We start from the raw sequence: 13805 nt of genomic DNA, 5'->3' as shown, positions 1-13805 counted from the left end.
AAAAAAAAAAAAATGTGCAAAAAAATAACTATTTCAAGCAACAGAATATAACTCCAGTGAGAAAAAAGAATCTGAACAACTAAAATTTAGCAGTGTTCACTTTTGTGTTACTTTTTTTTTTTTTTGGTCAGTCGTGGGTCCTGAACTCTGGGCCTGGGCACTGGCCCTCAGCTCTTCAGCTGTAAGCCTAGCACTCTACCACTTGAGTCAGAGCTCCACATCCGGCTTTTTCTGCTTATGTGGTACTGAGGAATGGAACCCAGGGCCTCATGCATGCAAGGCAAGCACTCTACCACTGAGCCACCTTCCCAGTCCGCATCACTAGATTCTTAAATGAAACCCTTTGCCAGGCATTGTAGTATCATCCCAGCTACTCATGAGACTGAGACAAAAGGATCATTTGAGCCCAGGAGTTCAAAGCCAGCCATGGAGAAAGACTGTCTCTTAAAAAACAAAAACATAACCCACAAGGAGTGGGTACAATGTGAACTATTAAAAAAAATGTATAGGTCTGAGGTCAAATCAGATATTGCAAAAAAAAAAAATCCAGCATTTTTTTTGTAGAAAATGACAAGCTGATTCTAAAATGTGTATTAATTACAATGTAAATTTAAAACAGCTAAAACATTTTAAAAGGTGAAGTTGGAAGACTACAAACATCTAAGTCCAAAACTTATAGATTATCAAGATAATACAGGAAAATACAAGGCATATCTCAATAGACATAAAATATTTGCACAAATGTTTAAGCGATTCTTGGTAAGTTGAATCTAGATAATTCTATGGGAAGAATGGCATTTTCAACTCAGGGTGCTGGGACATCAACATATCAAAAGGAAAGAGAAGGAAAAGGGGGGGGATCTCATCTGTACCTCACACCATATGAAAAAATACATCAAAGCCAGGCACCAGTGACTCACACTTGTAATCCTAGCTACTTAGGAGGCTGAGATCTGAGGATATGGGTTCAAAGCCAGCCTGCCTGTGCAGGAAAGTCTGTGAGACTCTTATTCCAATTATTCACAGAAAAAACTGGAAGTGGCGCTGTAGCTCAAGTGGTAGAGTGCTAGCCTTGAGCTGAAGAGCTGAGGGACAGTGCTCAGGTCCAGAGTTCAAGCCCCATGACCAACAACAACAACAAAAGAACTTTTAATTATGAACTTGGATAAGCAAAATTTCATGGACAAGATACATAGAGCATAAAATATTTAAAAAATTGGATTTCATCAAAAGAGCTTTTGCTCTTCAAAAACAAAACCTACACATACATATATACACACACACATACAGGCATATACGTACTGTTAAGGAAATTAAAACTTAAAGGATAAAGTAGAACTTCAAAATAGTACAAAGGCAGTTTCTGAAAAATACCGATGGCTACCCTAGTCCCTCTGTACACTTTGTCCCATCCATAGAAGATTGTCAAGTGAATGGCAGCCTGCATTTCCATACCAATTGCTCTTTAGCTACACAACTCATTAGTCAACAACCGGCTCGACTATGATACTGAAAACCTCAAGTGATCACATCGCAGCAGGATAGCTGAATCCATCTGCATTCAGACCCTTGTCTCCACCATTTAACAGATTGATTTTAGACAACTCAACATTGCTAAGCCATAGTTTCCATATGTGTGAAGTGGTTTTTCATGTAAGCTATCACGTAGTCATCCAGTGAAGAGTTATCCTTAAAAAAAAAAAAAAAAAAGAACAGTACCTTGGGGCTGGGAAGATGGCTCAGTGATAGAGTGCTTGCCTTGCATGCATGAGGCCCTGGGTTCCATTCCTCAGTACCACATAAGCAGAAAAAGCCAGATGTGGAGCTCTGACTCAAGTGGTAGAGTGCTAGGCTTACAGCTGAAGAGCTGAGGGACAGTGCCCAGGCCCAGAGTTCAGGACCCATGACCAACACACACACACACATACACACACACAAACCAGAAACAAAAAAACAGTACCTTGTATTTCAACCTGGGCATCTCTTTGGGGACATCACATATTACTTCCTGATACTGCATCATGTCTGCTTCTTTTAAATCATTCTCTAGCACTATAATAAATAGAAGGTTCAACAAAGAGTTGGTAACTTTAAAAAAAAAAGAAATTAAAACTAAGAGACTAGGAGCAAATACTTGGAAACATCTGATAAGGGATAGTATATATATTTTTAATAATTTAAATTTTTTGTGTTGTGTGCTGGTTCTAGGACCTAAACTCAGGACTTAGAGCTCTTGCTTGGATTTTCTGCTCAAGGTTAGCGTTTTACCACTGAGCCACATCTCCACATGTGGAGGTTTTGTTTTTTGGATTCTTTATTTTGTTTTGCGGGGGAAGAATAAGAATTTCATTGACTTTTCTGTCCTGGATGACATCAAACCTCAATCCTCAGATCTCAGTCTCCTGAGAAGCTTAGGAGTACTGACATAAGCCACTAGTACACAGCTATAATTTCATTTTTTGAGACAGGGTTTTACTATGTTACCTAGGCTGACCTTGAACTCCTGGGATCAAGCAATTCTCCTGCTTCAGCCTTGAATGAAACTGGGATCACAGGCACTGGGCATCAGCAATCAATCAATTAAAAGTAAAGACAAAATATTTCATCATTCTTCACAGAAAATATATGTCAAATAAGCAGATGAAAATGTTTGAGAATACATTTGAGAAAACAAACTAAATCCACAATGAGATGCCATTACATGTACACATACCCTAGCAGGGCTATTATTAAGTGATAGATAATACATGTTGGTAAGACCGATGAGGTTAATGTAAAATGGAACACTTTGGAAAACAAACATGCACTTATACAACCTCTCAGTCCTGCCACAGATTTATACAGAAATGCTCACAGAACCATTACTTGAAACAAATGCTGAAAATAACCCAAATGCCCACCATAAATGGACAAATATGGATATAACCAATACAACAGAATATTATTCAGCAATTACAGCATGGCTAAATCTCAAGAGCTATGCTATGATTCCACTTAAATTCTAGAAAAAGCAAAGCTACAGAGGCAAACAGTAAACAAAAGCCCTTCTCTGGAAGTGTAGGAAGAGGATTAAGAGGAAAGGGACAGGAAAGTAAAAGTTGCAGGGAATAAGAGTTCCAGGACACATTAGGGGGGATTGTTACAGAATTGAATGTGAGAAATCATGAGTCTGTAAGATTAAAATTGGTTAATTTTAATGTATCAAATTCCTTTTTTAAATACTACTGAGGTTCAAACTCTGGGTCTCATGTTTACTAGGTCAGATGCTCTAACTACTTGAGCCACACTCCCAGCACTTTATGCTTTATTTTTCAACTACCTCCAGCCTTTGCCTGGTACCAATCTCAAATCTGTTAATACCTCCTACATAGCTAGGCTTACAAAGTGGAACACTATGCCTGGCTTTGACTGTTAAGATGGGGTCTCACTTTTTGCTGGGCTGTCCTCAAACTGAAATCTTCCTGATCTCTATCTCCTTTGTAGCTGGGATTTACAGGCCTGAGACACAATGCTTAGCCTGAAAACTGTTTCTTAATCAGCCTTATAGTAATCTGACTTTTAAACTACAAGAAAGCCAGGTGCTAGTAGCTCACATCTGTAATCCTAGCTACTTAGGAGATTTGAGGATCCCAGTTCAAAGCCAGCCAGGGCAGGAAAGTCCATGAGACTCTTAACTCCAATTAACCATCAGAAAACCCGAACTGGCACTGTGGCTCAAGTAGCAGAGCACTTGCCTTGACCTGAAGAGCTCAGAGACATGCCCAGGTCCAGATATCAAGCCCCATGACCAACCAAAGAAAAAACAAAAAACCTACAAGAATAAGCCAGGCATGGAGGCACAGGTCTGAAATCCCATCATTCAGTACACTTGAGACAGGCGAAGTTCAAGGTCAGCCTGAGCTACATATTGAAACTCTCTTTTAAGAAATTACAAGAATAATTAATTTAGAGCTGGGTAATAACAAATTCTTAATCAGGCCAATTTTACTAATCTCAAAGTAATTTTTTAATCACTCTCCAAGCTTATTTCTTTTTTTTTTTTTTTTGGGGTCCGGTCGTGGGGCCTGAACTCTGGGCCTGGGTGCTGTCCCTGAGCTCTTCAGCTCAAGGCTAGCACTCTACCACTTGAGCCACAGTACCACTTCCGGCTTTTTTTCTTTTTGCTTATGTGGTGCTGAGGAATCGAACCCAGGGCCTCAGGCATGCAAGGCAAGTGCTCTACCACTGAGCCATTTACCCAGCCCTTATTTCTTTTTTTTTTTAATAATTTTATTATTATTTTTCTGTGTATGTGGTGCTGGGGAATTGAACCCAGGGCCTCATGCATGCTAGGTGAACACTCTATCACTGAGGCACCTTCCCAGCCTCCAAGCTTATTTCTTTAAGTATCTAAATATGGTTCCTTACTAGAATACATGCTCTGTAAAATAGAGGCCTTATTGTGTATCTTGCTCATTACTACATTTCTAACAACTAGAACTACAGGAGCCAGTGCAGGAGTTCAATAAACATTTGCTAATTTCATAGTAAACAACATACAAACTGGGATGACTACAACTACTAATGCCTACAATCACAGCACTCAGGAGGAAGAGAAAAAAGAATCTCAAGTTCAAGGCAAGCCCAGGCTACATAAAGTTCCAGGCAAGCCTGGGCTACTTAGACTCTGTCTCAAAACATAAATAAGTAAAATGAATCAAATTCCTCATATACACAGTCCTTTAATGAATAAAAATTATTTCTTCATCTCTCTAATTCTATACCTGGAATTACTCATCAAAAATGTAATCCTAGTTTATACAGGAGACTGAACTCTGAGGATTGAGGTTCAAAGCCATCACAATCAGAAAAGTTCATGAGGTTCATATTTCCAATTAACCACCAAAAATCTGAAGTAGAGGTGTGTTTCTAGTGTTAGAGTGCCAGCCTTAATTTAAAAAGCTAAAGGAAAGAGCTCTGGCCCAAATTCAAGCCCCACAACCAGCACACATACACACAAAAGTATCATAAACAAATAAAACACAAAGGTTTTATTTTATTTACAAGAGTTGTATGCATTATTATGATTTTTTTTAGAAATGAGGCTTATATATAAAGAAGTTAGATAAATAGCTATTCTATGTACATATAGGTAAATTAACTGAATGCCTAAGGAAAGGAGGAACCAACAAGTGAAAGTTTCAAGGACAGAATATTAAGCTACAAGGGGCTGGGAGGGTAGCTCAGCAGTAGAGTGCATGCCTTGCAAGCATGAGACCCTGGGTTCGATTCCTCAGCACCACATAAACAGAAAACGCCGGAAGTGGCACTGTGGCTCCAGTGGTAGAGCACTAGCCTTGAGCTGAAGAGCTGAGGGATAGCGCCCAGACCCAGAGTTCAGGCCCCATGACCGGCCAAAAACAAAACAAAACAGAATATTAAGCTACAAAAAAATGAAATGGATAATAATCAAAACTAAAAATTAAGTATGACCATGTTTTAATCAGGTATTCATTAGAAGCAGTGCAGAATAATTGTTGAGAAAACAGGCTCCAGAATTAAATAGGAATTTAAATCCCAGCTCTACCACTTATAGGCTGGTTCCACTGCTCTACCTATAGAACTAGCTTCCAAGATTTTAGTAATGATTAAATAATCCACCCATAGCTCTAAAGCCATGTATAGTGGTACTCAGCTATGACCCTAGAACTTAAGGCTAAAGCACGAAAACACAGCTTGCCTACACAGCAGGACCCTGTCTCAAAAAATAAACTAATAACAATAATTAGTAATAATAATCCATATACTTATAATTACAGAATCAGAAGAGCAACTTTATACACTCAATTTTTTCTAAAGCAGAAATTCTGTGATTATTGTTATACAGCTAACTAACAAATGGCAGAGCTGCCTAAATCCAAAGCATACTTAATAGAGAAGAGTCATGTAGCATAGGAACAAGATTTATAAACAAGTTGAAACCATCTCCTGGAGTTATCTCTATTTTTAAGGTAGTCACAGTTCATTTACATGTTGAAATACAAATTGCTTAGTTATAAGTGGCATATTTTCTTCTACTAATTACTAATATGTTATTAGTTTAGGAAAATAGGTTTTTCTCTACATTAAGAACAGCATACTATTAGGTTTCACTTAAGTTTTACATATAAAATTGTTAGAATGATACAGCATTCTAAAGCATTTTAATGGTGGTCAACTGCTGGTTCTGATCAACAAGGAATATATGGCAATATGTGAAGACATTTTTTGTTTCACAAGAAAGATGCTTAGCTTCAGTGGGTAGAGCCCAGATAGAGATGCCACAAAATACCTTACAATGTCCTGAACAGCCCCTCACAATAAAAAGTTATCTTTTTCAAAATGTGACAGAGCACCAAAAGTAGCCAATTATAATCTGAAATTGCTGAAAACCCAATATATAGACAATGTCAGATTAGAGGATAGATAGCACTGGAAAAAAAAAAGTTATAGCTAGGCTCACACCTATAATACTAGCTATTCATGAAGCTGAGGATGCCAGCCTCTGCAGGAAAGTCCATGAGATTCTTATCTCCAATTAACCACCAAAAAGGCAAAAGTGAAGGCATGGCTCAAATGGTACAGTGCTAGTCTTTTTGTTGTTGTTGGTCATAGGGCTTGAACTCTGGGGCCTGGGTGCTGTCCCTGCGCCTTCACCTCAAGGCTAGCACTCTACCGCTTGAGCCACAGCGCCACTTCTGGTTTCCTAGTGGTTTATTGGAGATAAGAGTCTCGAGGACTTTCCTGCCCGAGGACTTTCCTGCCCGAGGACTTTCCTGCCCGAGGACTTTCCTGCCCGAGGATTTTCCTGCCCGAGGATTTTCCTGCCCGAGGACTTTCCTGCCCGAGGACTTTCCTGCCCGGGCTGGCTTTGAGCCAAGATCCTCAGATCTCAGCCTCCTGGGTAGCTAGGATTACAGGCATGAGCCACCGGCGCCCTGCACAGTGCTAGTCTTGAACAAAAAAAGCTCAGGCTATCCCAGAAATGATACCAAAAACAAAAACAAAAAACAAAAAAACCCAGGCACCAGTGGCTTATGTCTGGAATCCTAGCTACTCAGGAGGATTACAGTTCAAAGCCAGCCAGATCAGGAAAGTCCATGAGACTCTTATCTCCAATAAACCACCAGAAAACCAGAAATGGTGCTGTGGCTCAAGTTGTAGAGCACTAACCTTGAAGAGCTGAGGAACAGCACCCAAGCCCAGAGTTCAAGCCCCAGGCTGGGAAGGTGGCTCAGTGGTAGAGCGCTTGCCTTGCATGCCTGAGGCCCTGGGTTCGATTCCTCAGCACCACATAAGCAAAAAGGAAAAAGCCAGGAGTGGCGCTGTGGCTCAAGTGGTAGAGCGCTAGCCTTGAGCTGAAGAGCTGAGGGACAGCGCCCAGGCCCAGAGTTCAGGCCCACGACCAGACCCAAAAACAAAACAAAACAAAACATTCAAGCCCCACGACTGACCCCCCCCCAAAAAAAAAAGTTTTTTAAGTTTATAATAGGCAATATTAAATTATATCTAAAATTATAAAATAACCAGTTGCAGAAAGAAAATTAATAACAAGTACATAAGATGTAAGCCTGACGACAAACAGCTCACACAGAACAACTTAAGAATAAAAATAACACTAAAAAAATGGTCACTATTTAAAAGTGTCAAAGCATGACCAATCTTCTATCTCCCCCTATGAAAATTACCCTAAAAGCTAAATCAAGACACGAGATGGGACTGAGGACACAGCTCAGAGGTAGAGTACTTATTTATCCAGTATACACAAGGCCCTGGTCTTAATCCACAGCATTGAAAGAATGACAAAAGACAAACTTTAAAGAATTTTGTAAGAAATAAATACATATTAAGCTACAGAATTTATGAATTAATAAAAAAGACAAAGGATATAGAGAGGCAATGCATAAAGAAAGAAAACAAATGGCTAATATGTTTAAGGCCAATTATACCAAAAGTACAACTTCAAATACCAATACCATGACCTTTTGTTCCTCTTCTATTGGTAAGAAAATTCTAAATCCATACTGAATGCTGATAAGGTGGAGGGGGAGGCTAACCATCAACACTAATGGTAGAAATGTAAACTAGAACTAGTTTCTAGGCAGCAACTTACCAATGTTCATCAAAACCTCATACATTTGATTCAGAACCATCTAAAAAATAACCAAAGATGAAATGAGAGATTAATGTCCAAGGTGGTTCCTATAGTTATTTACTAATAGTGAGAATTTATATAAGTCAATTTTGTTGTTTTTTTTTGCCAGTCCTAGAGCTTGCAATCAGGGCCTATAGGTACTGTCCCAGAAGGTGTTTTTTTTAATTGTTATTGTGATTATAAGTGTGGTGTACAAAGGGGTTGCAGTTACCTAAGTCATCCATAGAGTACATTTTTTAGAAAAAATCATCCCTTCCCTCACTCTCTCCTAGTGTTTCCTTCCCATCTCCACCCACAAGTTATATACTTCATTTTCAACATTGTATCTAGTGAGTACCACTGCTTTATCCCTTTGTCCCTCCATTTCTGTGTGCCCCTTACCCTCTTTTTGTTTTTTGTTTTTTTTGTCAGTCATGGGTCCTGAACTCTGGGCCTGGACACTGTCCCTCAGCTCTTCAGCTCAGGGCTAGCACCCTACCCCTGGAGCCACAGCACCACTTCCGGCTTTTTCTGCTTATGTGGTACTGAGGAATCCAACCCAGGGCCTCATGCATGTAAGACAAGCACTCTACCACTGAGCCACCTTCCCAGCCCCTATAAGTCAAATTTATATATTTATAAATCAAAATAAAATTAGGGCTTTGTTTTAATCTTGCCCATTTTTTTTTTTGGGTCCGGTCGTGGGGCCTGAACTCTGGGCCTGGGCACTGTCCCTCAGCTCTTCAGCTCAAGGCTAGCGCTCTACCACTTGAGCCACAGTGCCACTTCCGGCTTTTTTCTTATGTGGTGCTGAGGAATCGAACCCAGGGCCTTGAGCATGCAAGGCAAGTGCTCTACCACTGAGCCACCTTCCCAGCCCCCATGTTTTTTTCTTGTTTATTTTTGAATTAGCATATGTTTGTAGTAACAGGGAATTATAGGAGGTAAAAAGAAAACAGTGATAGGAACCTAAATCCTAAACAAGCTGCCAAACACTTGCTTCCTCAACAGTGAAGTATTAGTAATACCACCTTTAAAAGAATTAGAAGGGCTGGGTACTGGTGGCTCTAGCTACTCAAGAGGCTGAGATCTGAGGATTGCAGCTCAAAGACAGCCAGGGCAGGAAAGTCCATGAGAATCTGATCTCCAATTAACCACCAGAAAACTGGGAGTGGCACTGTGGCTCAAGTGGTAGAGCACTAGTCTTGAGCTAGTCTTGAGTTCAGGGACAGGGGCCAGGCCCAGAGTTCAAGCCCCATCATAAACAAACAAACAAAAAAAATAAAATAGAAGGATTTGATAATGTAATTAATGTGTTTAAACTAATGTATTCACTTAACTATAACAATGTTAAAAGTGTATGTTCTCCTTACATGAGATTTTTTTTCCTTTTAACACACTGAAACCTAGGGCCTTGGGGCATGCTATACATAGGCTTTACCACTGAGTTCTTCCATGACAGCTACTTTTGAGGAGAAAGACACAAAACTTAGTATCTTCATTCTCAATTTTATCTGAATGAGTAATACTCAAGAATAACCAAGGAGGGGGGATGAATGAGGAAGGTGGGGGAAGGATGGGATAGTGGGAGAACAATGAGGGGTAACAATGCTTGCTTGACAAGAAATGTACTCATTGCCTTACTCATGTAACTGTAACTCTTCTGTACAGTATCTTTACAATAAAATAAAATTAAAAAAAAAAAGAATAACAAGAGAGCTGGGAATGTAGCTTACTGATAGAGTGCTTGCCTAGCATGCATGAAACCCTGGGTTTGATTCCTCAGTACCACATAAACAGAATAGGCCAGAAATGGCTCTGTGGCTCAAGTGGTTAGAGTACTAGCCTTCAGCACAGAGAGGCTCAAGGACCGTGCCCAGGCCCTGAGTTCAAGCCCCACAATCAACCAAAAAAAAAAGAATAACCAGGGGCTGGGAAGAATAACCAGGGGCTGGGATTGTGGCTGGGTGGTAGAGTGCTTGCCTTGCATACGTAAGGCCCTGGGTTCGATTCCTCAGCACCACATAAACAGAAAAAGCTGGAAGTGGTGTTGTGGTTCAAGTGGTAGAGCACTAGCCTTGAGCTGAAGAGGGATAGCACCCAGGCCCAGAGTTCAGGCCCCATGACCAGCCAAAAGAAAAAGAAGAACCAAAGAGGGGGAAAAATGAGAAAATAAATAATGAAGGATACCCAGCTTTCAAGTATTACAAAATAGAAAGAACAGTAATTGTAACTAATGATTACAGAATAAATACATCAATTGGACAAAATGCAGCTCAAAAAGAGAACTAGAGTGTTCCTAGAAATGTACTAAGTGGTTGCATTTCAGAGTCAATGAGGAATAATGAATTAATCACTGTGATGAAAAATGGCTAGCCATTTGAAAATAATCAGTAAAATCTCTGATTTTTATTGCATTCTCTACATAAAATAGTGATTAAATACTTAGAAGGAAATACCAGATCAGGTGCCAGTAGCTCATGCCTATAATACCAGCTACTCAGGAGGTGGAAATCAGGCCAATCCAGGCAAGGGAAAAAAAAAAAAAAACAACTTGCCAGACTCTATCTCAAAAGAAAAGAGCGGTGTATGATCGCATACACTTGTCATCCCAGCCACAGCAGGGAGCAAAAACAGGAGAGTCACAGGCAGAAGGCAAAAAGAGACCCTATCTCAAAAACAACTAGCACAAAAAAGGTTGGCAATGTGGCTCAAGCAGTAAAACACCCATCTAGGAAGTGCAAAGCCCCAGTATTTCCAAAAAACAAAAGCAAATACTAGAACACCAAGAGGCAGAACATAAAACTAGATGCACTAAAGGGAAAATATTGACAAATCATATAAAAATTAAAATACTCCCACATGTCAAGATATCTAAAAGTTAAAATACAAACAACCTAGGAGAAATTTTTGCTATACTTACTGTACATATGACAATGGTCAACTTCTCTATATGAAAAGAACTCCAACGTGATAAATGAAGAGGCTCTAAGTTTTGTGTATTATGGTGGTAACGCTGAAAATTGTGAGGCTTTCTAAAAGAGACCTTGGTGATTGCAGTTAAATATTTAAATGTGCACATTATTTGCCTCAGTAAATCTATTCAAGAAATTTGAGCAAGATGCTGGTGGTTAATGTCTGTAATACTAGCTACTCAGAAGGCTAAGTCTGAAGATCACAGTTCAAAGACAGCCCCAGGAGGAAAGTCTGTGAGACTCAACCAAAAAAGGCCAGAAACAGCACCAGGCCCTGAGTTCAAGCCCCAGTACTGGCACGCACACACACATGCCCACACATGTGCGCGCGCACGCACGCACACACACACACACACACACAGAGAAGAAAAAAGAAAAAGAACTTGCCTCACAAAAACACATATAAGGAGGGTGCAAAGATACAAGCAAGGACACTTACTGAAGCACTTACGCAATAGCAAAAATATTCATCTGTGGATGATTTACTTTAAAAAAAATTATACTGCATTCCCAGGGCACTGGTGGCTCATGTCTGTAATCCTAGCTACTCAGGAAGGTGAGATCTGAGGATCACAGTTCAATGCCAGCCCAGGCAGGCAAGTCCATGAGACTCATCTCCAAACTCTTTCCACCAGAAAGCTTGAAATGGCGCTGTGACTCAAAGTGGTAGAACGCTAGCCTGGAGGGAAAGAGCTCAGAGACAGCACCCAGGCCCTAAATCCAAGCCCCACTACAGAAGGGGGGCCGGGAGGAGGAACAGCATGAGTATCATGATTGTACACGAAGTTATCAACATACACACTTTTTAAATAGAAAAATATAACAAAGCCACTACACAGTACTGTTTTTCTAAGCAGTAAGTTTATCTTTCTTCTATAGTACATATTTACAGCTATTTGCTCACAAGAACTTTTTTACTTTTGACACCAAAAAAATGAGAAATTTAAATTTTTATACAATTAAAAAATAGAGCCGGGTGCCAGTGGCTATGCCTATAATCCTAGCTATTCAGGAGGCTGACATCTGAGGATTGCAGTTCAAAGCCAGCCCAGGCAGGAAAGTCCGTGAGACTCTTAACCTCCTATAAGCCACTCAGAAAACCGGAAGTGGCATTGTGGCTCAAGTGGTAGAGTACTAGCCTTTAGCTGAAGAGCTGAGGGACAGCGCCAAGGGCCAGAGTTCAAGACCCACAACCAACCAAAAAAAAAAATTAGAGAGCTTGTTCGGAGGTTCTAGCAGGGGTGTGCAGCTACTCGTATCCCCTTGACCAAAGACCAGTCCTCCTCTATCGGGGATGGTCATCCTTTTCGACTGAGTGCGCAACTTCGGGAGGAATGCACATGGAGCAGTGAGGAAGGAGACCGCCTAGCCAGCCAGATCAGCCAAATCAACCCTGGCAATCAATGGGGTGACAGATGTCACAGCCAGATCGCCCTCACATCCAAAATTAGAGATCAATATAATAGAACAGAGTCCCAGAGTCCAAAAGGAAACCCACACAGTCAAATGATCTTTAGCAAAGAACAGAGCCATGGCAGTACACAATAAAGAAAATAGTTTTTTTTTTCAACTGTCTTCTAAAACAACTGCCTATGAACAAGGCAAAGCTATGCACCTAATCACAAGCCTTTTCTTTTTTTTTTTTTTTTGGGGGGGGGGGTCCGGTCGTGGGCCTGAACTCTGGGCCTGGGCGCTGTCCCTCAGCTCTTCAGCTCAAGGCTAGCACTCTACCACTTGAGCCACAGCGCCACTTCCGGCTTTTTTCTTTTTTTTGCTTAGGTGGTACTGAGTAATCGAACCCAGGGCCTCATGCATGCAAGGCAAGCACTCTACCACTGAGCCACCTTCCCAGCCCCACAAGCCTTCTTTTCACCAAAAGAAACTCAAAATAGATCACAGACTAAAAGTAAAATGTAAAACTATTAAACTCCTAAAATATAACATAGGAGAAAAACCAGATAACCTTGGCTTTAAAGGGTAACTTTTAGATACAACACCAAAAGTATAATGTATTAAATAACTGGCAAGGGGAGCTTCATTAAAATTAAAAACTGTGCCAACTGGCACCAGTGGCTCGGAGCCTGTAATACTAGCTACTCAGAAGGGTGAGACTGGAGGATCATGGCTCAAAGACAGCCCAAGCAGGAAAGTTCATGAGATTCTTCTCTACAATAAACTAAATAAAGTGAAACATGGAGCGTTGGCTCAAGTAGCAGAGTGCTAGTCTTGTCTTGAGCAAAAGAAACACAGGGGCGATGCTCAGGCCCTGAGTTCAAGTGCCAGGACAAACAAAAAACAAAACAGCAAAACAAAACCCTGTTATGCCAAAGACCTTGCCAGGAGAATAAGAATGAGAAGACAAACCATAAATACTAGGAGGGAAAAATTGGTAAATGATATAGCTGATAAGGACTGTTACCCAAAATATGATTTTTTTTAAAAATCTTAAAATTCAACAACAGGAAAATGAACAAGCCAATGACGAAAAATGGGCAAAATATCCGACTGGATAACTCAAAGATATACAAATGCAAGTAGGTATATGAATAGTTGTTTGATATCATATTAGGAAACTGTTATTTTACATTTAAGGAAATTGAGAGAAATAACATATGTTATATAAATAACAAATAACATATGTTCTCTCTGGAGTAGTTTTGCCAATTTCATGTTCAGCA

At 40.2% G+C, this 13805-nt stretch overlaps 1 protein-coding gene across 3 annotated transcripts in view; it reads right to left on the bottom strand.

Moving 5' to 3' along the window:
* The window catches only part of Rabep1 (rabaptin, RAB GTPase binding effector protein 1), a 99304-nt gene that overhangs the window by 73079 nt on the left and 12420 nt on the right, over positions 1 to 13805 (bottom strand). Inside the window, exon 2 of one of the 3 annotated variants that reach the window (XM_013013299.1) lies at positions 1961 to 2052. The exons of the other annotated variants lie outside the window; for them this stretch is intronic. The gene's annotated coding sequence lies outside the window, so the exon portion shown is untranslated. The remainder of the gene's footprint in view (positions 1 to 1960; positions 2053 to 13805) is intronic. 3 annotated transcript variants of the gene reach the window in all.

The sequence above is a fragment of the Dipodomys ordii genome, unplaced genomic scaffold, assembly GCF_000151885.1.
Source record: "Dipodomys ordii isolate 6190 unplaced genomic scaffold, Dord_2.0 Scaffold19, whole genome shotgun sequence".
Classification (NCBI taxonomy): domain Eukaryota; kingdom Metazoa; phylum Chordata; class Mammalia; order Rodentia; family Heteromyidae; genus Dipodomys; species Dipodomys ordii.
The sequence above is the reverse complement of the archived record's forward strand: the minus strand, read 5'-3'. Positions and strand labels throughout refer to the sequence as shown.